This window comes from Eurosta solidaginis, chromosome 1 (assembly GCF_040869045.1).
Source record: "Eurosta solidaginis isolate ZX-2024a chromosome 1, ASM4086904v1, whole genome shotgun sequence".
Taxonomy (NCBI): domain Eukaryota; kingdom Metazoa; phylum Arthropoda; class Insecta; order Diptera; family Tephritidae; genus Eurosta; species Eurosta solidaginis.
The window spans coordinates 123,278,559-123,302,502 of NC_090319.1; the positions used below are offsets into that span (position 1 = coordinate 123,278,559).

Sequence of the window (23,944 nt, forward strand, 5' to 3'; positions counted from 1 at the left end):
ATTGGTTTATTGACGCAAAATATAACTTTGGAAAAAACTTTGTAAAATGGGTGTGACACCTACCATATTAGGTAGAAGAAAATGAAAAAGTTCTACAATGCGAAATCAACAGCCCTTGGAATCTTGGCAGGAATACTGTTAGTGGTGTTGCATATATAAATAAATTAGCAGTACCCGACAGATGATTTTCTGGATCACCTGGTCCACATTTTGGTCGATATCGCGAGAACGCCTTCACATATACATCTAAGGGCCACTCGCTTTTAAAACCCTCATTAATACCTTTAATTTGATATCCATATCGTACAAACAAATTCTAGAGTCACCCCTGGCCCAGCCTAATGGCGATATCTCGAAAAGGCGTCCACCTATAGACCTAATGCCCACTCCCTCTTAAAATGCTCAGTAACACCTTTCGTTTGATACCCATATCGTACAAACATTCTAGAGTCACCCCTGGCTCACCCTAATGGCGATATCTCGAAAAGGCGTCCACCTATAGACCTAATGTCCACTCCCTCTTAAAATGCTCAGTAACACCTTTCGTTTGATACCCATATCGTACAAACATTCTAGAGTCACCCCTGGCCCACCCTAATGGCGATATCTCGAAAAGGCGTCCACCTATAGACCTAATGCCCACTCCCTCTTAAAATGCTCAGTAACACCTTTCGTTTGATACCCATATCGTACAAACATTCTAGAGTCACCTCTGGCCCACCCTAATGACGATATCTCGAAAAGGCGTCCACCTATTGACCTAATGCCCACTCCCTCTTAAAATGCTCAGTAACACCTTTCGTTTCATACCCATATCGTACAAACATTCTAGAGTCACCCTTGGTCCACCTTTATGGCGATATCTCGAAAAGGCGTCCACCTATAGAACTAAGGATTACTCCCTTTTAAAATACTCATTACCACCTTTCATTTGATACCCATATCGTACAAACACATTCTAGAGTCACCCTGGCCCACCCTAATGGCGATATCTCGAAAAGGCGTCCACCTATAGACCTAATGCCCACTCCCTCTTAAAATGCTCAGTAACACCTTTCGTTTGATACCCATATCGTACAAACATTCTAGAGTCACCCTTGGTCCACCTTTATGGCGATATCTCGAAAAGGCGTCCACCTATAGAACTAAGGATTACTCCCTTTTAAAATACTCATTACCACCTTTCATTTGATACCCATATCGTACAAACAAATTCTACAGTCACCCCGGCCCACCCTAATGGCGATATCTCGAAAAGGCGTCCACCTATAGACCTAATGCCCACTCCCTCTTAAAATGCTCAGTAACACCTTTCGTTTGATACCCATATCGTACAAACATTCTAGAGTCACCCTTGGTCCACCTTTATGGCGATATCTCGAAAAGGCGTCCACCTATAGAACTAAGGATTACTCCCTTTTACAATACTCATTACCACCTTTCATTTGATACCCATATCGTACAAACACATTCTAGAGTCACCCCTGGCCCACCCTAATGGCAATATCTCGAAAAGGCGTCCACCTATAGACCTAATGCCCACTCAGTAACTCCCTCTTAAAATGCTCGTTTGATACCCATATCGTACAAACACATTATAGAGTCACCCCTGGCCCACCCTAATGACGATATCTCGAAAAGGCGTCCACCTATAGAACTAACACCTTTCATTTGATTCCCATATCGTACAAACACATTCTAGAGACACCCCTGGTCCACCTTTATGGCGATATCTCGAAACGGCGCCCACCTATGGAACTAAGGATCACTCCTTTTCAAAATACTCATTAACAGCTTTCATTTGATACCCATATCGTACAAACATATTCTAGAGTCACCCCTGGTCCACCTTTATGGCGATTTCTCGAAAGGGCGTTCACCTATGGAACTAAAGCCCATTTCCTTTTAAAATACTCATTACCACCTTTCATTTGATACCCATATCGTACAAACACATTCTAGAGTCACCCCTGGTCCACCTTAATGGCGATATCTCGAAAAGGCGTCCACCGATAGACCTAAGGCCCACTCCCTCTTAAAATGCTCAGTAACACCTTTCATTTGATACCCATATCGAACAAACAAATTCTAGAGTCAGCCCTGGTCCACCTTTATGGCGATATCCCTAAATGGCGTCCATCCATAGAACTATGGCCTACTCTCTCTTAAAATACTCTTTAATACCTTCCATTTGATACACATGTCATACAACCACATTCCAGGGTTACCCTAGGTTCATTTTCTACATGGTGATTTTCCTTATTTTGTCTCCATAGCTCTCAACTGAGTATGTAATGTTCGGTTACACCCGAACTTAGCCTTCCTTACTTGTTTCTTTTAAGAAATTTATTTAGTCAGAACATATGTAAATGAAAAAATTAATCTAAGTGAGTTATAGAAAAGAAACTAAAAAAAATTATTGTTTGAAGTCTTTTTTACTTTCAAGTCTGGGCAATTTCGCACGGCTCTCTAAATAAATATTTCTTCTTTGCTTCCTACTACATATGTTTCTTAGAAACAAGAAATTAGTTCCCAGAATTTCAGAGCAAGACTCAAATTCCGAAAATTCAGATTCCAATTCCAAAAATTCAGATTCCAATTCCAAAAATTTTAATTCCGAAAGTTCCGACTCCGAAAATCTTGATTTTAAAAGCCCAGTTTCCGAAGGCTCAACCACATATTCGCCCAGAACAATCAAAAACCTTGTTGTTAGACTTTCTTTGTCCGGAGAATTTCACGGATTTGAGGAATTGCCCGAAACACATATTTCAAATCCTTCTAATTTCGATACAAGTATGGCAACTCCTGAGGAAAAAAGATCGTTTATCAGCATGTGTGCTGGTATTATGCGTGAAAAATATAGCGGCTCACCGCTGGGTCTTGTATCTTTCATGAATAAAATTGAGTTAATCGAAGAATTTGTCGACGAAAATTTAACTGGCACTTGTATTTCATATATTAAATCCAAACTCGATGGTAAAGCTCGAGAAGCGATACCAACTCAAATACTTTCAGTTAATGATATATAAATAGCACTACGTAACCGTATAAAACCCGACAACTCAAAAGTTGTGGCCGGAAAAATTGCAGCTTTGCAAGTTAATAATAATAATTACACCGATTTCGCAAAACGCGTCGAGGAATTGTCTGATTCTTTAGAGCGCTCGCTCATTATCGAAGGGATTACTTAGGCCAAAGCCCATGAAATGGCCATCGAGCAAACAGTTAACGTTTGCCGATTGAACGCAAAATCCAGTTTAGTCAAATCAATCCTCGCTTCAACCAATTTTTCTGATTCCAAGGACGTAGTAGCTAAACTGACTGTAGAGCAATAAAATGAAATAAAAGAACGCCAAGTTTTAGCATTTAGGACGCGGAACAATAACAATTGCAGAAATTTTCAAAGTAATAACCGAGGTCGAAAATTCCAAAATCAAGGTCGCAACTTTAACAATTATAGACAAAATAGACCATCTTTTAGTAACAGTAACTATGGCAACAACTTCAATCGCGGCAATCAAAGGCAAAATTTCCGTTCCGGCGGCGGAAATCGGCATCAGTCTAATAATAATAATAATAGCAACAATAGTCGTACTAGCAATAATAATGGTTCTAACACTTCCAATAATAGAGGTAGAAATGCAAGTGTCCGGACTTTAAACAGGGAAGCCCCTCAGGAGCGAACACTGAGGGAGGACGAGACAAATTACTAACTGATTCAGCTCACAGTTTTTCTTCTAAAAACGTCTATTGTCTTAACTTAAATTACTCCGATTTTATACACATAAATATTACTGGCTCTAACAAATTTTGTACATTTCTAGTCGATACACAAGCCGACATTTCTTTAATTAAAATTTCTTCTCTCAATAAAAATTTGCCAATTAATATTACTGGAGTAACTACAGATACAGTTTCTACATTAGGTACTTTTACAACTAACTTACACTTCTCAAATTTTTATATCAAACATACGTTGCACGTGGTAGACAATGATTTCAACATTCCATCAGATGGAATACTTAGTAAGGATTTCCTAAAATCAAATAAATGCGATATCAGCTATGCAACAAATTGCATTTCCTTCTGGATAGGCAATTAAAAGATCGCACTTCCCATCCTTCACGGAATGGAAAGCGATACATTTGTCATACCACCTCGTTGCGAAGTTTATAGAATTTTCGCCTTGGAAAAAGACCCAGAACCACTTTTCGTGGATTCTCAAGAGATTTCTGACGGTGTTTTCACTGCGAAATGCATAGTTGATACTAGTAATCCGATCATTAAAGTAATAAACACCACAAATAGCGTAAAATACGTAAATAACTGCAACATTCAAACAAAAAAACTTTCTAATTATCACGTATATAAAATCAATAACCCAGTAAAACAATGATAAAATGACAATAAACAATTTTTATGAACAAGAACTAAGACTAAACGATACGACGCCAGTATACATTAAAAATTACTGCCTACCGTACTCTCAGCGCGAAGAAATAAATAAACAGGTTAATAAATTATTGGAAAACGATCTGATCGAAAATAGTTGTTGGAATTATAACAGTCCCTTGAGTTTGGTACCAAAAAAATACCTAAATGGCCAAAAATCTGTAGACTTCTTGCCCGGGGGAAAATCGTGTTTCGCGGACTCTGGTATTGTATCGTGCCGCATTCGTTTCATACGACTCGTGTAGGTTTTCTTTTATTTTCTCGCGCATTAGTCTCATTTTATCGCTAGGATCTAAAATGAACAATTCGTTGTCCGATAGGCAATCCAATTTCTTCGCCAATGCGTAGTCTGCACCATTGGTAAACATGTTCTGTCCGAACAGGGCAAAATATGGTGAAACTCCCGTGGCCGAATGTACAGCGCTACGCAGAGAGCACTCTATTTCGGTTAGGTACAAATCCCAGTCCCTATGATCATTTTCGAGATATGATCTAATGGCGGCTAGTACCGATTGATTCGCGCGTTCAGCAGCATTCGACTGCGGCGCATAATAGGCTGTTTTTAGGTGTATGACACCATATGATTCTAACAATTCCGAGAATTGTTTCGATACGAATTGTTTTCCGTTATCTGAATGTATGATTTCCGGAACGCCAAATTTATGAAAAATCTCTTCGGTTATGAACTTAACCACATTACCTGCGGTCGCTTCACGCATCGCTTTCAGAAAAATAAATTTCGAAAAATGATCGACTACAATAAAAATGAAACAATTTCCGCGCTTTGATCTAGGATACTTCCCCAAAAAATCTATATATATCTTCTGAAAAGGGCGGACAGTAACCACCTCTTTCCCAATCCCTGGTTTTAAAATCGCGTTAGATGGTTTCGATTCTTTGCAGGTTTGACATTCCCTCACGAAGTTCCGAACCTGCACCACCATATTAGGCCAGTAATACAGCCTCCGTATGCGATGTTGTGTTTTTGCCATACCCCCATGTGCAGCTATCTCTGGACAGTGGGCGTTCTCTATGATAGTTGACGTCAGTGCTTCAGGGACCCAAAGCTTCCATTCATTTTCCTCAAGTTCAATGTCCCTTGGTAAAAATTTCTTAAAAACCATCCCATCCTCTACCTTCAAATCGGGAAACCGCTCCTTATTGCTTTCAATCGTCTTAATTAGTTCTAAATACCCTTCTGATTCAAACTCATTGGTGTCTATATTAGCTATTGGTGAGTTAGTTATTTCCTCTATACAGCGTGATAGAGTATCGGCGACAGTATTCTCCGAGCCTTTACGGTGCTCGATATCAAAATCAAACGCTTGCAATTGTAGAGACCACCTAGCTAATCTGCCATTTAGATCTTTTAAAGACATCAACCATTTTAAACTGGCGTGATCTGTGACCACTGTAAATGGCATAAGATCGATATAAGGCCGAAATTTCTTGACTGCCATTACTGCCGCAAGGCATTCCTTTTCTGTGGTGCTGTACTTTCGCTGGCATTCATTGAATTTTTGAGAAAAATACGCGATTGGTTTTTCACCACCATCACATTCTTTCTGATATAAAACAGCACCTAGACCATAATCAGATGCATCACACTGTACCCAAAATCGTTTGGAAAAATCCGGATGTTTCAGAACCGGAGCGCTTGTGAGGGCTCTCTTTAAAGCATTGAATGCTTCCACTGCTTCGTCTGACATCTCAAATTTTCTTCCCTTTTTCAAAGAGTCGGTTAGCGGCGCTGCCATGGTGGCGAAATCTTTTATAAACCGCCTATACCATCCGGCAGTGCCTAGAAAACTACGGACTTCTTTGACTGTTTTGGGAACAGGGATATTTTGTATGGCCTTTATCTTTTCCGGGTCTGTTTTCAACATCCCTCCTCCTACTATGAAGCCAAGATAAGGTAACTCCTTAAAACAAAACTTAGACTTGCTCAATCCAATTGTTAAATTTGCGTCTTTTAAGCAAGTGACGACTTCTTTTAAGATTCGCAAATGCGAGTCGAAATCTGGCGCGATGATTAGTAAATCATCCAAATAAATAAAAACATTCGATTTTAGCTTTTGTGGTATAACACGGTCCATGAGTCGGCATAACCTTTGGGCAGCGTTAGATAACCCGAATGGCATGGTGACAAATTGGTAGAGGGGACGACCGGGCACTGTAAAGGCGGTATATGGCTTGCTACTGTCGTCTAACTCAATTTGCCAGAAGGCAAATTTTAAGTCGACGCTGCTTATAAAGTGGGTGTCGTCGATACGGCTAATGATGCCCTCGATATTTTGTAAGGGGTACGCATCCTTCACGGTTACGGCGTTTAGTTTACGCGCATCCAAGCAAAAACGATTCTTGCCCGGTTTGCGCACAACTGTCGTTCTGTTACTCCAAGGGTTGTCACTTTTTCTATCACTCCACACTCTAACATTTTGTCCACCTCCTCATACACAATTGCCTGCATTGCCGGTGACAGAGGATAATGCCGCTCTTTTACGGGTACCGCTTCATCAACCAGCTTAATTGTATGTTTCTCTAAATTGGTACGTCCTAACCCGTGTTTCTCAAAAGTTCTGAAACCGCTAACAACTTCTTCTAAGCGCTGTTTCTGTTCCGCTGTTAGGCTATGTAAAACGCGCCGTTCATTTTTGTCTTCCTCTGAAACCATTTCCTGTTCTAACTTATTTAAATCAATTTCATCTGCAGCCACCACTTCCGGTGCTAACTGAAAAGTACGCCAAAAATCTATTCCCAGGTAGATATTTTGCTCTAGGTACGGGCATAAAAAGAATGTAACTTTTTGTTCTAATTGGTTAAATTTTACAAAAGTAGTAATTTTTCCTAAAACGTTGTGCCTCCGGCCGCCAGCTGTTTTGACGGAGGACACATATCTTTCTATCGGCACACCTATTTTGTCAACGAATTCCCTACACCCTCTTCCCAAAATACTGACTGATGCGCCAGTGTCCAGCAAGCCTCATGTTTGAACGCCCATGATTTCTATATCCGCGTAGACACGCGGATCTGACTTACTTATTTTTTTGATGGAGGCCAATACTTTTTGTCGTAGAAGTTTTCGTTGACGAAATCGTTGCCTTGCTTTTTGTATTCTCCGCGAAACCCCTCTGCGACCCATCACTATGCTTTCTGCGAAGATTCTTTCTCGCTTTTCGAGGTACTTTCTATATCTCTCCTCATATGATGGTGTGCTCTCCCTTGCGGCCTTTGGTGGACTTCTAGTTTTCGTGTTATTTTTAAAAATGCAAATTTCCTTGTTGTATGTATTTTCGTCGTCTGTTGATGTGTTGGTCGACGCATCTACTTTGACGAGGTTTGTGTGGCACGCGATTCCCCCGTCACAATCGCGCTCCGGGATCCGTTTCCCGCTTTGTTACATAAGGGGCATTTCGGGGTTATCACGTCCAACTTCCCGCATTTGTAGCAAAAGATTCGCCGTTGGAGCGACATACACTCTGTGAAAAAGTGGCCATCTGCCCCACAGTTCCAACATGATACGTTTCTTCGGCTTATTACCTGTTTTGGAAAAGACTGCTGACGTATCCCTCCACGGCGACTTGACCCTCATCACCGGGAGTGAACGCCTCTTGGTATTCGAACTCGCAGATCTCCTCGATTTGTGGACGTGGCATATAGTTATCGGCATGTGGCCGTTCGCGACGCGGGAAACATCTTTCGGCTTCTTTACAATCCATTCTCAACTGGTCCAATGAATATGTTGACATAGGGTATACCAACTTGGCCAAAGATTCGCGCAAGTTACCTTTTACTAAGCGCACAATTTCATTTTCCGGAATCGGATTCCGCAGTCGCGAACGAAGCGTGCCAACAACATGGAAGTAGGCATCTATGCTTTCACCCGCCCTTTGCTTTCTCTCGGTTAACTCCCTTAAAATTTCAAAGTCTGTTTGTTGAGAGGCGAACTGTCGTCGAAGAGCCATCTGCAAACTTGGCCAGTCGACTCTACCATGAGAACGGATATATAGCCAATACCACTCGCGGGCTTCGCCAATCAACAACTTGTGAAAATCGCGTATTATATCTGCCCATGAGCACCCGTACTGTTCCCTCAAGTACTCCAAACGAAACAGGAAGTCTTCAACCGACATTGCATCGCGATGTCCTTGGTAGTTAATCCCCCACTTTTCGACTTTGAGGTCTGATCCGCCATATTCCCTACTCTCTCGCTCCGATTGTCCACGATGTCTTCCCGAGATAGCTGCGGGTATGCCTCTATCTGTACTTGGGGTTTGACGAATTGGTGGCTGATCGTTACGCGGCGGAAATGCATATGTTGCTGTATGGGGTAGGTTCACATTATTGTGTCTACTCATGGCAAAGTAGTGGGAATTTTCGTTAATTGTTAAATCGTTTTTAGAGCGCCTGGATTCGAGAGATTCAAGGCTGGAGTTGTGCCTTCTTCTTTTATTACGGTTGCGCGACCTACTGTTATTATTGTTACCCCACGAAAACTCTAACCCCTCGACCCGTTGCGCCTACTTCCGGTAAGGTATCGCGGATTTCTTTTAAAATGGCATTTTTGGCTTCGGCCATCATCTCCCTTACCATGGGCACTATGTCGTTGCGCAGATCGTATGGTTTGTCTTTAGCTTGCCGGTTGGCATCACTATTATTAGATGCAATGGGTTTTGGAAAGGCTAAGGTAGATGGTGGGGCTGTCAAAGGCTGTGTAGATTGGGATTCTTTCGGGGGCTTTGGAATGGCACCCGTGTTGCTAGCTGGCTCTGCTGGTATAGTACTAGAATTTTCTTTTCTCATTTCCCCGCCCGATGCGCCCGCAGCTGCTTGGTTACCCCCTCCTATCCGACCCGAAAGATCATTAAAAGCAGGGTCGTTTTCGCTTGGATGCTTCGAGTACGACACATTCATCGGAACCATGGTTTCGTGCCTGTTTCTAAAACGCGTATTATATGGGCTCGATCTACGGTTCGCACACTTTGTTCCTTTTAGGGACCCAATTTTGTTGTATATATATTTTTGGCTTGTTTTCAAAATCTCGGAATGTAAAAAAAAATTTTTTTTTTTTTTTTTGTATAATTTAATTAAATTCAGTATATAATTGTGGGGAGGTTCAGATTACCTTTCAGGCAGGCAAAAAAAAATTTGTACTGGTTAGGAATCGTTGGAGCAACTGTAAACGTTCCTGTGGTGAGGTGAGAATATATTTATGAAAAATTAAAAAAAAATCTGACTAATTATGTCTAACAACTTATGCTACACACGCATTGCATCGAGGCTTTCTTGTGGCCATAAGTGCTATATTTTCAATAAGAAGCGTCTTATACGAATGTACTATAAGGACTTCTATTCATTGTAAATCAAAAAAAAATTTTCTTTTGTGTTGAAAAAAAAATCGAAATAGGTTTTAAAAACAATATAAACATTTATGTATGTTGCTTATAGCCTCGCATAACTTGTTTGGCTATGCCATCCTCAGATTACTGATAGAGACTGTCCTTATGATTCCAAACTCTACCATCGGTGCAATTGATTTTGGATCTAACACCATGGACAAGTCACCGGATAGGGGAGATGGTTACATAAGGACAGCTCCGTAACTGGTATTAAAAAAAATTAAAAAAAATTTAGTTAGTTGAAAATTTAAAATTATTCAGATGCGTATAGCTTACCATAAATTGTTTAGCTATGTCATCTTATGGGCTATTGATGGGATCTGTCCTTATGATCCCAACCTCCACTATCGGTGCAATTAACTTTTTGGATCTAACACCATAGACAAGGCACCGGATAGGAAAGATGGTCACATAAAGACAGAACCGTTTGGTTTAATGACTGCAACTATTGGACATTAGCTTTGGGTTGAAATATAATTTGTACAAAAAAATGAGCTTTGAACACTATTTCGCTGACTAGATCTCGGTAATCAGATTAACATTTTAACTCATGCGTGGGCGCCAATTTCAACCCGCGCTAATGTCATCACTAAAAGAAACACTTTTTGTTCGGGCGCCATATAAATAGAATATGGCGGCCCCTCTATATGTTTTTGTTTGGGCGCCATTATTAATTATGAAATACAATTTAAGCCTGGCCAAGAAATATATAAACGCAATTTTATTCTAAGCGATTTCAAACAAAATATAAACGCCAAATTTTGCCGGAAATTCACGAAATGTCGCGTCACCAAGGCTTTGGGGAATAACATGTACCTACTCGAAACCTTGGCAGGAAAGAGTCTAGGGGCATGGCACGCGAAGGACATTAAACAATAACCTAATACTAAATAACCCGATGGTAAATAACTTAATACTAATTAACTTAATACTAAAGGAATTAATACTACATAACTTAGTGTTGAATAACTTAAAACTACATAATTTTGTACTCAATGTGTGGTTGAGTCCATCATAAAGTAAAATTTTTTTTTTATTGTTCAAATCGCCTGTCGTAAGCCAATTTTTATTGCAATTTTGAGTAAGCAGTAGATGTATGTATTTAGCTATATTTTATCTAATTAAAAATGTTATATTGAAGTGAAAAAGAAATTTAAGATGGCGTTCTAAATTAATAAGGTGGGGAGGGGGAAGATGAACAAAGGGTAGGAGGTTTGGAACGGAATGGAGCAAAGGTAAGATAAGGGGACCTGCAGAGCGATGCGAAGCGAGCGGTCCAAGGAAGGAAGGGCTTCTTGTGGGGTGAGGTGGGAGAGGAAATGATTAATGTGATTGTGACATCCGCCTCGCATCAAGGTGGAAAAAGGGTTCAGAACTGCGACCCCATGTACTGAGCTAGCTGGGGCAATTCCACCTTGATTGCGCAAAGGGGCGGATCCACAAATGTACGTGTACGTGACAAATCGTATAGAATGTGCGTTGACTTTAGGACTGTAAATAAAAAGTTAATTGCCGATAAATTTCCTTTGGCACGTGTAGACGATATTTTGGATAACCTTGGCCGTGCGAAATTCTTTTCTACTTTAGATCTTTTTTCGGGTTTTCACCAAATTCCACTTCACAAAGATTCAAGAGAAATAACATCTTTTAGTACTGACCGCGGAGCTTTTCGATGGAAGGTGTTACCATTTGGTTTAAACGTGGCTCCAAATTCATTTTCAAGAATGATGTCAATTTTCTGGTATTTCACCCAACCAAGCCTTTATGTATGTAGACGATATAATAGTAATTGGATGTAGCGAAGCACATCTGCTCAATAATCTAAAAAACGTTTTCGAGACCTGTAGGAAGTTCAATTTGCGACTTAACCCAAAAAAATGTAATTTTCTTCGACCTGAAGTAACTTTCTTAGGGCATAAATGCTCAGCAAGTGGGTTGCTATCAGACGATTCAAAAATTGAAGCAATTAAAAGGTATCCTAAGCCACGCGATAAAGACGCTGTCCGAAGATTCGTGGCATTTGCAAATTATTATAGATTTATTCCAAATTTCGCTTCTTTAGCAGCTCCATTGAATCGTTTGAGTAGAAAAAAGGTTGAATTTAATTGCGATTTTTATTAATGACATATTTAATGCATGCCAGCATGCTCATATGCATGCATATGCTGATGATGTCCAACTATATTTGTCGCGAAATCATGAGGGGACAAACGATTTATGTTCAAGATTGAATAATGACTTAACGTCCATATTTGAATGGGCTAGAAAAAATGACTTACGCATGAACAGTGAGAAATCATACGTGTTGCCTATATCTAAAAAACGAATAAGTTTCTCAAGTATTCCGCCCTTGCGCGTTGCCAGTAAATGTCTCAAACTCGTTTCAAAAGTGACTAATATTGGTTTTGTTATTAACACGACGATGTCCTGTGATGATCATGTAAATTCGGTGGTTAAGAAAGTATACAATATCTTAAGAAACTTACGAATGTCTCCTATTTATACTCCGGTCAATGTTAGAAGAAAACTTGCAATTCAATTGATTATGCCGATCATTTGCTACTCTGAGCTAGTGTACAGTAAACTGAGCTCCCAGTCTGCTCATAAAATTGATGTAGCATTTAATCATGTTACACGTTATGTATTCGGCTTAGCTAGATTTGATCATATATCCAGCTGGAGAGCGCGTCTACTGGGCTGTGAAATCTTCGAATATCTGAAAGCTAGAAACAGCATTTTCCTTTGTCAACTTATCATGTATAAGGAGCCTAGTTACCTACATATATGGGAAGCTAATATTCCCCAGGTCTGCTCGAATCAACGACCTAATAGTACCAACTTATAACTATCTAACATCTGGACGGATATTCTTTGTCAATGCTATTCGCCTATGGAACTCTATTCCAGTATCCATTCGTAGTAGTCTAAATAAAAGCAACTTTAAAAATGTTCTTTATGCTCATTTTAGTTGAAACCATTATACTTCTTGAGTTTTCGCCATCAATATGTATTAGTGTATACAATGTTTTGTTATTGAATTTAATTATTTGTTTATTTTAGATACTAGTAAATTAAGATACTTCTCTATGTTTAATATGATAATTTAACCTACATAACCCTCTGTTATGACTTTTGTTCTTTTTTACATTGCGATTTATCTTTTTGTTGTACTATAAAAGATCCTAGAGCTTATTGTACTAATACTATTTTTGCAATAAATGATGAAATGATGAAAATGATACGGCATGTGAGTTAGCTTTCGATAAACTAAGAAAAAGTCTGATTTCTCCAAAACTATTACAATATCCAGATTTCACCAAAGTATTTTTAATTACGGTTGATGCTTCAAAGTTAGGTTGTGGTGCGATACTGAGTCAAAATCATAATGGTAACGACTTGTCAATTTGTTTTGCTTCAAAAGCCTTTAGCAAATCGGAACAAAATAAAGCAATAATATAATTAGACCTTTTGGCAATATATTTTGCAATAAAGCAATTTCGTGCATATATTTATGGCACTCACTTCAAAGTTAAATCAGATCATCGTCCACTAGTTTATCTATTTAATATGAAAGATCCGTCGTCGAAACTTTCCAGAATCCGTTTGGAATTGTCCGAATATAACTTTACCATAGAATATATTAAAGGAAAATCTAACGTAGGTGCATACGCATTATCGGGAATTTCAATTCAAGAACTTAAAAATTCCCATAATCAAATTTTAGCAGTACAGACGAAGTCTATGACGAAACGTCACGAACAACTACAACAATCGGCTGAAGACATAAACGAAAAAAATATTAAATTACAGGTATTCGACAAATTTTCATATAATTTTTCCAAGAAAATCCATAGGATAAAAAGCCAAATTTGTCATGACAACGATAATAATAAAATCAATTTAAAAATACATGCGCATTTAAAACATAAAAACTCGAGTTACTTAATATTGTGTGCACTATCAAAATAATGCAATTAGATGAATTACTTTTGAAGCTTGAAAAAGAAGCTGGTAAACACAATATTAAGCAAGCAGAATGTCAAAAAGATGATCAGTTATTTAAATATTTTTCTATTTCAAATTTTAAAAGTACAGGGAATTCAATTTTAAAAAAATTACAAATATTATTAATAGAACCTGTCGAAACAGTTACGGACAACGACAAAAAACTTATACTAATAGAAATTTACCAAATGACCCGATATCAGGTGGTCACTGCGGAAATAAAAAGCTTTACGCAAAAATACGTACAAAATATTATTGGAATGGTATGACCCGTGATATTGCCACATACGTCAAAAACTGCAAAAAGTGCCTTTTGAATAAAATCCAGCCAAAAACCAAAGAAAATTTGGTGCTTACACTAACATCCTGCAAACCTTTCGATGTCGTAGTTATAGATACAATAGGACCTTTGCTTGAGTCCAATAATGGGAATAGGTTCGCGGTTACCATTATGTGCGACTTAAGCAAATACCTAGTTACAATATCAATCCCTGATAAGACAGCAAAAAAAATGCAACTGCCATTTTTGAAGGCTTCGTCCTCATTTATGGCATGATGAAATCAATTAAAACCGATTTAGAAACCGAATATAAAAATGAAATTATCTCTGAATTAACTAAACTCCTAAAAATCGAACATAATTTTTCTACAGCTTACCATCATGAAACCCTAGGTACAATTGAAAAAAATCATCGGGTGTTTAATGAATATTTACGAGCTTTTCTAGATGATAACTTCCCTGAATGGGACGTTTATTTGAAATATTTTACATTTTTGCATAATACAACTCCTAGTACAGTTTTTGATAATGGATTTACTCCATACGAATTAGTATTCGGTAGAAATGTTACCTTACGAAATGAAGTTCAAAAGGAACAAATCGATCCAATTTTTAATGTTGAAAATTATGCAAAAGAAGTAAAATATAGACTACAAAAAACACATAAAATAGCAAAAGATTTAATTAACAAACGTAAAATTAAAAATAAGGATCTATATGATAAGAGGGCGCGTCCGTTAGCAATTAATATAAACGATAAGGTAGTAGTACAAAAAGGACCTAGAAATAAACACGAAAGTATTTACCAAGGACCATATATAGTCACAAAAATTGATAGAGTTAATGTCACGGTTTTAGATGAAATAAATAAAAAAGAAAAAACCGACTCAATAAGGTAAACTAAAATTTTTTTTCTCATACAAATTTACAAACTAACTTGTAACTAATTTTAAGTTTTCATTACTTTGTTATTGAAGCATGAAATCTCAAATTAAAATTTATATTAACATACGAAAACAAAAAAAAAAAAATTTTTAAGTTAGGAATTTTAAGTTAGATTTCAATTGGCATGTAAATAAAACCAAATCTTAGTATGCACGCATTATTAGTAATAAAAATATATAATACATTAATTTTATGCAATAGAAATTAGAAAACAAATTACATGTAAGTAATTGAATTAATATTATAATATTAACACAATTTTATATGTAAAAAGAAAAAAAAATTGTTCTGATTGAACGAATGAAAAAGGGGAGGAACACCCCAATATCATACATTCATTCAATCAAAACAATTTCAGTCATAGGAACAAGAAGAATATGACAAATCTGATCAACTTGTCAGATTCTTCTTTTTCTAAGGAAGGGTGGTATAACCGCACTGCGTTACCCAGCCTTTACGCACTAAACACACCCCTGAGTGCAAATGGCATCGCTTCAGCTGTTGCTTAACAGCAGTTCCAATTGCACTCAGGAGTGGCAATTGCATTCAGCAATGTGCAAAATGGCAACTCAGTGTGGGTACATTTTAGAGAGAGTTGAAGAAAGCTTAAACCATACTTACTTAGCTAGTGTAAATTAACAGAAAACTAAATCTAAGTGACGCTAACAAAACTAAAAGTAAAAGTGTTAAGGAACTAAGTAGAACTAAGTGTTAAAGAATTAAGTCGAAATAAAAGTGTTAGACAACCAAAGTTTAAATAAAAAAGAAAAACTATATTTAAAGCTATACGAAATTTATCTAAAAGTAAAAGAAGATACGAGAGACTAAATTATTGGAAAACGTAAGTGTGTGCACGTAGCGGCGTGTGTGCGTGCAGTATATTTCATGGTGTACAAGACGGACACCTTTCACAGGTAGTATGTTCGTCTTGTGATTGATGACGCTATACTATGGTCGTATGGTCGGCGCTCAAGCTGCCCCGAGGCACCGAGCCTGGTTGCAGTTGTTAACGCTATGTTCTTTGCTACCAGGTCTACAGGTGGAATGTGCAGAATGTCATACAGTTCAGCTGTCGGGGTTGTTTTCAGGGCTCCCGTAATGCTAAGCATTGATAGTCTGCATACCCCCTCTAATTTTTTGAGGTAGGTTGCTTTTTTTGTGGCTTCCCACCAAACAAGAACTCCATAGAATAGGATAGGGCTTACAATCGCTGTAAAAACCCAATGAGAAAGAGGGGGCGATTAGCCCCACTTACACCCCAGCATTATTTTACATGCATAAAGTGCCGTTGAAGCCTTCTTCACCCTCTCCTCCACGTTGAGCTTCCATGACAGCTTACTGTCTAGGATGATTCCTAGATACTTTTGTATATTCTATAAATTCGAAAAAAAAAAATTCAGACGATTTTTATGGTGCACCGCCAACTTCATATGAAGTTAGCGTGCCACCTTTCGAAAACCACCTTAGGGACCAGTTAGAAAAATAATTCTTGGACACGAATTTGCCGTAGATAAGTGGCATATTTTATAAATTAAAAAAAAAAAAAAACATTCAAATTTTTTTTATGGCGCACCGCCAACTTCACGTGAAGTTAGCGTGCCACTCTCAGAAAACCACCTTAGCGACCAGCTAGGAAAATAATTCTTGCACACGAATTTCCCGTAAACTTGTCCATATTTTATAAATTCAAAAAAAAAAAAAATTTCAATTTTTTTTTATGGTGCACCGCCAACTTTACGTGAAGTTAGCGTGCCAGTCTCAGAAAACCACCTTAGCGACCAGCTAGGAAAATAGTTCTTCCACGCGAATTTGCCGTAGATAAGTTGCATATTTTATAATTTTGATAAAAAAATATTTAACTCTTTTTATGGTGCACCGCCAACTTCACGTGAAGTTAGCGTGGCACTTTTCGAAAACAACCTTAGACACCAGTTAGGAAAATAATTCTTGCATGTGAATTTGCCGTAAATTTGCCGCAGATAAGTGGCATATTTTATAAAACCCAAAAAAAAAAAATTTTTTTATGGTGCACCGCCAACTTCACGTGAAGTTAGCGTGCCACTCTCAGAAGACCCCCTTAGCGTCCAGCTAGGAAAGTAGATCTTGCACACGAATTTGCCGAAAATTTGCATATTTTATAATTTCGAAAAAAAAAATTTTTTTTTTTTTTGGTATAAAAGTATGGATCTGCAAGATCTAACTCCTGAATTTCCGAAAGATTTGGTTTTGATAGTTTAAAGGAGGGAAGAAAACTGGTCAGCTGTTTTAAGACGATGGCGTTGGTATGGATACCGGCGTGATTGAATTTCGGTACCAACGTGAGTTGACAGACACGATTGGCGTTTTCTACTACTTTTCCGCCCATCCCCGTGACTGGGAAGTTTTCTTTATAGGTAGGTAGTTGTAAACGGTGTTGTATTTTTTCGGACACAAAGGTTTTTTGTGAATCTTGATCGATGAGTGCTCGTATCGTGAAGATAGAACCCTTGTGTTCCATGCTCACTAGGGCGGTGGGAAGGAGTGTTTTCTCGTTGTTGGTGGAGAAATTAGCCTGAACTTCGAAGTCAGGATTTGTGGGAGAAGGAGACTCTTCCCAACTGCCCTCGGTTAGGTTGAAGATTGGATGTCTGGGCTCTTGGGAAGATTCGGTGTGTAATAGATTGGTTGCCTTTTTTGCGGATGTGCTAGGCGTAGCCTTTGATTCGGGCTGGTTGGTTAAGGGAGGGTGTAACATTGTGTGATGGTTTTTCTTACAGTGCAGACATCGGAAGGCACTGGGACAGTTGGTAGATGAATGGTTGTAAGCGAAGCAATTCGTGCAAAACCGGATATCCTTCACAAATTTGCACGCTCTGGTACGCTTAGTTTTCGGAATTCGGGGCAAGATTTCAAGGGATGACTGTCGTTGCATAATCTACAAGTAAAAGCAAGTTTTTCTTGAGAGTGATAGGATAGGATTTTAGGCGAGGATTTCGATGGGAACGAAGTGCGTGATTTAGTGCCTTTATATTCATGTAGGCGTTCAACTACTTCGTACCGCTTGGTCAGAAACTGGTTCATCTGGGACCAGTTAGGAAGCTCCTTCCTAGATTCGAGGGACTGCTCCCACAGAGACAGCGTTTCCTCTGGTAGCTTTCAGGAACACAAATAAATTAAAATGGGGTCCCACTCGGAAACGGAAATTCCTTGCGTCTTTAGGATCACAAGACAATCATTGATGGTGTTCTGTATCTTTTGAATTCCTTCGCTACTCTCCGAGGTATGTAGCTTGAGGAATGTTGAAAAGCAATTTCAATTGTTTATCTATTAAGATTCGTTTGTTTTCGAATCGGGCTTTTAGCGCTTCCCATGCTAATGAAAAATTGTCATCGGACAAAGGGTACTGCTTTACGATCGTGCCTGCCTTTCCTCGAGTCTTATTTCGCAAGTGATAAAGTTTCTGTACGGGAGTCAGTTTGGGATGGTTGAGGTAAACGGCCGTGAACATATCATGAAAGGATGGCCACTCCTTATAGCTACCGTAAAAGAGTTTTGTATCCCACGGTGCCACCTTGAGACACGACACCGAGCTTGGATCGAAAGGCAGAGACTGACGGGAGGTATTGCCTGGCCCTGTTGGATTCCAATGGGAGGTATTGCCGGACGCTGATGAATTCCCACGGAGGATTTTTAATTGATCCAATATATGTGATTTACAGATGTAGAAAGAGTCAGCACAAAGTTGAAATTTGTTGTGGGCTTCCTCTTTAAACTCTCCAGAAACTGCCCTGCCCTCAGCTATGCATACGTTTTCATAGGCGTTTTTTAACGAAGCCCAGCGACCGTTGAGGTCCTCTAACTTGACCTCCAATAGAGAGTCCGTTTGGTCATCAGGATCTTCCTTTTGAAAATTGGTGCAAAATTTCACCACATTGTTGGAGTCGAAGATAAATTTGGACATGATTTCTGTTGAAGAAGGCATGATTGGAGACGGTATCAAGGGTTTGATTTGATAAAAAATTACCAGGAAGACAAGCTGGGTGGAGATTATTTTAGCTCACAATTGGTATTGTGCGCGAAGATTCGGGTTTAGAAACTTCAACACTACAGACGCAAGCCGAGAGACACTTATTTGGAGATTGGACTTTCCATCTGTCGCTCAGAGTGATAACGATTCTTTGAAAACGAATGGGCACTTAATCGGTTTTGCACTGCTCACGAAGAGATTCACCAAAAGAAACTAATCAATGTTAATTATGGAATGCCCCACTGATATCGAAAGGATTTTACAAAAAGGAACTTAGTGCGGTTTACTAGGGAATTCCCCCCAAATTCACTGAAATATGCGTGTGCTGTTAAAATTTTTGTGATATAAAATGTTTGTGTGATGTATAAATAAACGTGGTATGTGTAGAATTGATGGATGATGATGGAGATATGGGTATGAGATGGTGATAAACACGTTATTCGCAAAATAACGTGGGATCTTCGATATTTGAGAAACCGAAGATAAGCGGGTTTTTTCAAAAGGTGTTTTGGTTGGACGCAAGCAACGTAATAACGCGTTTATTCCCGTGCTGGATTGCGCAAGATGTAAGATTGTTGTATTTTTTTTTTTTTTATTAAGGGATAATTTTTCCAGACAATTATTGGGTACGAACCCAATCGCAACGATAAATCCTTATTACAAATTTAATATATTTAGTTATATCGATGACTATGCCGATTAGAGCAAATCACACTCTTTACTCATACAAACCGGCGTTTATCTGTATGTGCATGTAAGCAACTCGTTGTGGTATGTATATGCGTAGGTACACAACTTTTCGGTTTATTGAGAAAAACTCATATATGCACTTTATAGAACTTTAAAGAACTTCTATTTGAATTTCATTAAGGAGGGATCTTTTATAGTATTTAGAAGCAATTTAATTGAAAAACAAGTGGGCGTGTTTGATATGCCAGTGCAAATAGTGTGAATTATTATTACCATGTATGTGTATATACATAAATGATGAAAAGCCAAAAGGGAGATAGGCTGCAGTCGCTGCTAGCGCAAGCCCAAGCGACGAACGAAAAAATTGTTGGAACTGAGGCACGCTATTTGCCGAATAGCGGACTGGAACTCCGTATATATGTATATACCACCGTATATGAAAATAACGGTAGAATATACGGGCTTGGTTGCCGCTATGGTAATAGTCTAGTTGAGGGGTCGACTGCTAATACGCGTCAAAAAATATCGAGAGAGGTGTCAAAAGACGCGTATTAATCTCGAGAACAATAATCCGAAGGCGGAAAAGGAGATATTTGCAGTTGAAGTTGGCGATTTCCATGTGGTTGTTGTTGTGTTCGTACCCACAAAAAAAATTGTGCATCACCGTGGTGGTAGCCACGGTTATACCACATACCCGGACATGGCATGGCGTAGCCCAGGGTTATTTGTTATAAGCGCGGCCGAAGGCCGCCAACGCAGAAAAGTGTTCTGCGCAAAAATACTATGGATCCGACCCTCGGTTTCGGAGGTACCCGCGGGTCTTTTTTCGGTTTTTCGTTAATATCTTTTGAACGCGTTAAAATTTCTATTTTCCGCCTTCGGATTATTAATACTGATGTCAAGACGCGTCGTTTGACACCTCTCTCGATATTTTTGGTAGCGTATTAGCAGTCGACCCCTCAACTAGACTATTACCGCCGCTATGAATGCACTTTCTCGAAAAAGAAAAAAATGAATTTCCACTTACGTGCGTAAGCTGACAGTCCTCATCGCTGTTGTTTAGAGCTCTTTTCCTGATTTTTGGGTAGGCTTTAGATGTACGTCAACAATGATTTGCGCGCAAGGCGGCTTGTGAGGCAAAATGGTAATTCGCGTTGCAATTTTCGGAACAAGTGCAGTATACGGACAATGCTGATATAACAAAACGAAAAATTGAGATCGATAGGTATTAATAACAGAAACATAACGATATATTTTTTTTGTTGGGCAAACAACAACATAAAATAAAAAAAATAAATGTAAGCGCGATAACCTCGGAAGAGATCTAAGGCCGAGCTTCTCTTCCAATTTGCGTCGTGCTCCTCTTGATTTTCCCTACAAATTGGCCGGACAGGACCTACATGATTTTGTGCCGACTCCGAACGGCATCTGCAAGGAAGATGAGTTTTCACTGAGAGCTTTTCATGGCAGAAATACACCCGGAGCGCTTGCCAAACACTGCCGAGGGGCGACCCCGCTTAGAAAAATTTTCTTCTAATTGAAAAACCTCATTTCTAAAATTTTTGATGTTGCTTTGCCCGGGGTTTGAACCCACGGCATACGGTGTGGTAGGCGGAGCACGCTACCATCACACCACGGTGGCCGCAAACAACAACAACAAAAGTTATTAAAGGTCAAAGTTCATAATAAGCTTTTTTTTTAAATCTAAATTACTTCTAAAGTATTGAACCGATTATCAACGTCGTTGGATAGGTATTTCCAATACCTTTCATTTGATGTATATCTTAAGTATATAACTGCAAAGAATTTCCTGAAATAATATAATTTTTTAAAAAACATATCAAAAGTTTTAAAAACTTTTTTTTTTTAATTTAATTGCTGTATTAAATATATGAAAATATAGTTTGGTAGATGGGAAATAATTTAAGATTTCATTTAAAATTATATATAATATCCTTAGTCCCATCAATGCAATACCAACTGTCCTGTTCTTGGTATACCAAAACTTAATTTTGGGTAAATTAACAGTAATTCTGCGCAGAACACCTGGTATTTGTTTCCTTTATGTGCAGAACACCTTTCCGAGTTGGCGGCCTTCGGCCGCCCTTATTTAAATAACCCTGGGCTACGCCATGCCAAGTCCGGGTGGTTGCCTGAACCGTGGCAACATGCCACGGTACGCACTCTTTTGCGCGTTTTTAGGTACAGCCTAATAAAATTACCACAACCATGTTTTGAAAATGGCAATAAGGCCATACGGGCTTTATTTCCATTAGCAATTGGAAATAAGGCCATATGGCTTTATTTCTCAAACTGATTGGAAATAAAGCCGTATGGCGTTATTGCGTATGGCTTTATTTCACCCCACTGTCATCCACAGTATTTCTGCGTAGAAAACTTTCATACATACATAGCCCCTTTAAAAAATAAGTATTTATTTTATAACTTACATTTAACTCACGCCGACATATCGACTTCATAATCATCTTCATCTTCCTCCTCTACAAGTCGTGGGTTTCATGGGTTGTAAAGGTTCCCAGCCATTTTAAAAAATGTTGTTAAAGGGTCAATATTAGTAGCCTTGCAATGCCGCAAAAAAATAAATGTTGCCAGATAGCCGCAAAAGAATTGCTTTTTGCGGTGGAATTTGGGCATAAAGACCTTGGCATGCCTCCATAACCCTTCGATCGTATTTGTATGCTGACCAGTTTCGAGGTCTTTAAAGTTGAGCTAGTGGTTCACTTTAAAATGTACATAACCCTCATCCTGTAAGCAATCATATGCCTATAAACGATATACATACATAAATGTATATTTATAAATGAATGAAATATATAATCATCAAATCAACGAACCTTCCAGAAATCGGGCACAACTATGCTACCGGGTAAAATCCATTATTTTATGATTTGCAGCAAAGTATCTTTGTCCCTTTTCTCCACAGGTACCATAAAACATCGGTTAGTTCCCCTCTCCACCCCACCGAACACCCATTGCCCTTCTACACGATGACCGCGGTGGTACTTCCGACGACCAAACTGACTTTCGTCGATTTCAACAATCACCCCGTCCCCGCCAATCTTAGTCTTATTTATGATCATACCATCAAACACCACCTCGCGACAAAAGCTGCTCCAATCGATCACCGTATGTTTTGCTATCGTGAGCTCATCCATAATGAAATCGAGGGTAGTGTTTTTAATCCATAAATACGCGAAAGCTACCATTTTGAAAATGGGAAGCTTTGATTTATCGAAAAATGTATTCTTTCTTAACGAGACTTTAACGTTACATCTACGTTTGCCCTTGCCCTTCTTGAGAGCACAACACCTAAATAATTTTAAAAATTAACTTGTTAAATACACATAAACACATGCTAGCATATATAAGCTAACCTCCAAGAGTAACCGTCACCGCTATCAGCATTTTCAATTAACTTGAGAAAATGGCCTGCACTACACAAATACTCGCCCTCGCTGGGAATCAATCCCCACTCTTGCAGTGTATGCAGGGCTGACTCACTTATGGGACCACTTTCACAGCACTCAAATATTTGATAAATTTGCAACAACTTTATATTTACCATAATAATTTGCACTTGCATTTAACAGTTTAAATTAACACTTTTCAATAAATTGAAATAACGGTTATTTTCCAAACATCTGTTAAGGTCCAGCTAATCTTCCAACCAACCTTATAGAAACCAATAAAATCGATTAATGGCGCCTTACCATAACGCCATATCGAATACATTTATTTCAATAAAATTGTTGGTTAACGCTATAGAAAATTAATTTAAGCTTTAAATACCAACATATTAACGAAATATACATTTACTTAGTAAATATAGCACTTTTAAACATCGAATTTTTTTAATTATTTTGCGGGATAGGAATACAAGCAGCATATCAAATGAAAGGTAATTTTACTACCTATACAATGAAAAATTTTGAAAATCGGTTTGATACTTAAAGAGAAATTTACATTTAATAAAATGCTTCATATGAACTTTGACCCTTAATAACTCCTGTTATTGTCATTTGCCCATAAAAAAAATTGTGTAGTTATACTCACCTTGACCATGTCTATCAATCCTCATACTTCTTTTTTTGATTTTGGAATTGTCCGTATACTGCACTTAAGCCCAATTTTCGCCACTTCACTTCA

The 23,944-nt window shown here is 38.5% G+C and overlaps 1 protein-coding gene across 2 annotated transcripts in view; it reads right to left on the reverse strand.

Moving 5' to 3' along the window:
• Positions 1-23,944, reverse strand: part of Cortactin (cortactin) — a 197,286-nt gene that overhangs the window by 51,488 nt on the left and 121,854 nt on the right. The window contains exon 2 of one of the 2 annotated variants that reach the window (XM_067759803.1): positions 20,805-20,968. The exons of the other annotated variant lie outside the window; for it this stretch is intronic. The gene's annotated coding sequence lies outside the window, so the exon portion shown is untranslated. The remainder of the gene's footprint in view (positions 1-20,804; positions 20,969-23,944) is intronic. 2 annotated transcript variants of the gene reach the window in all.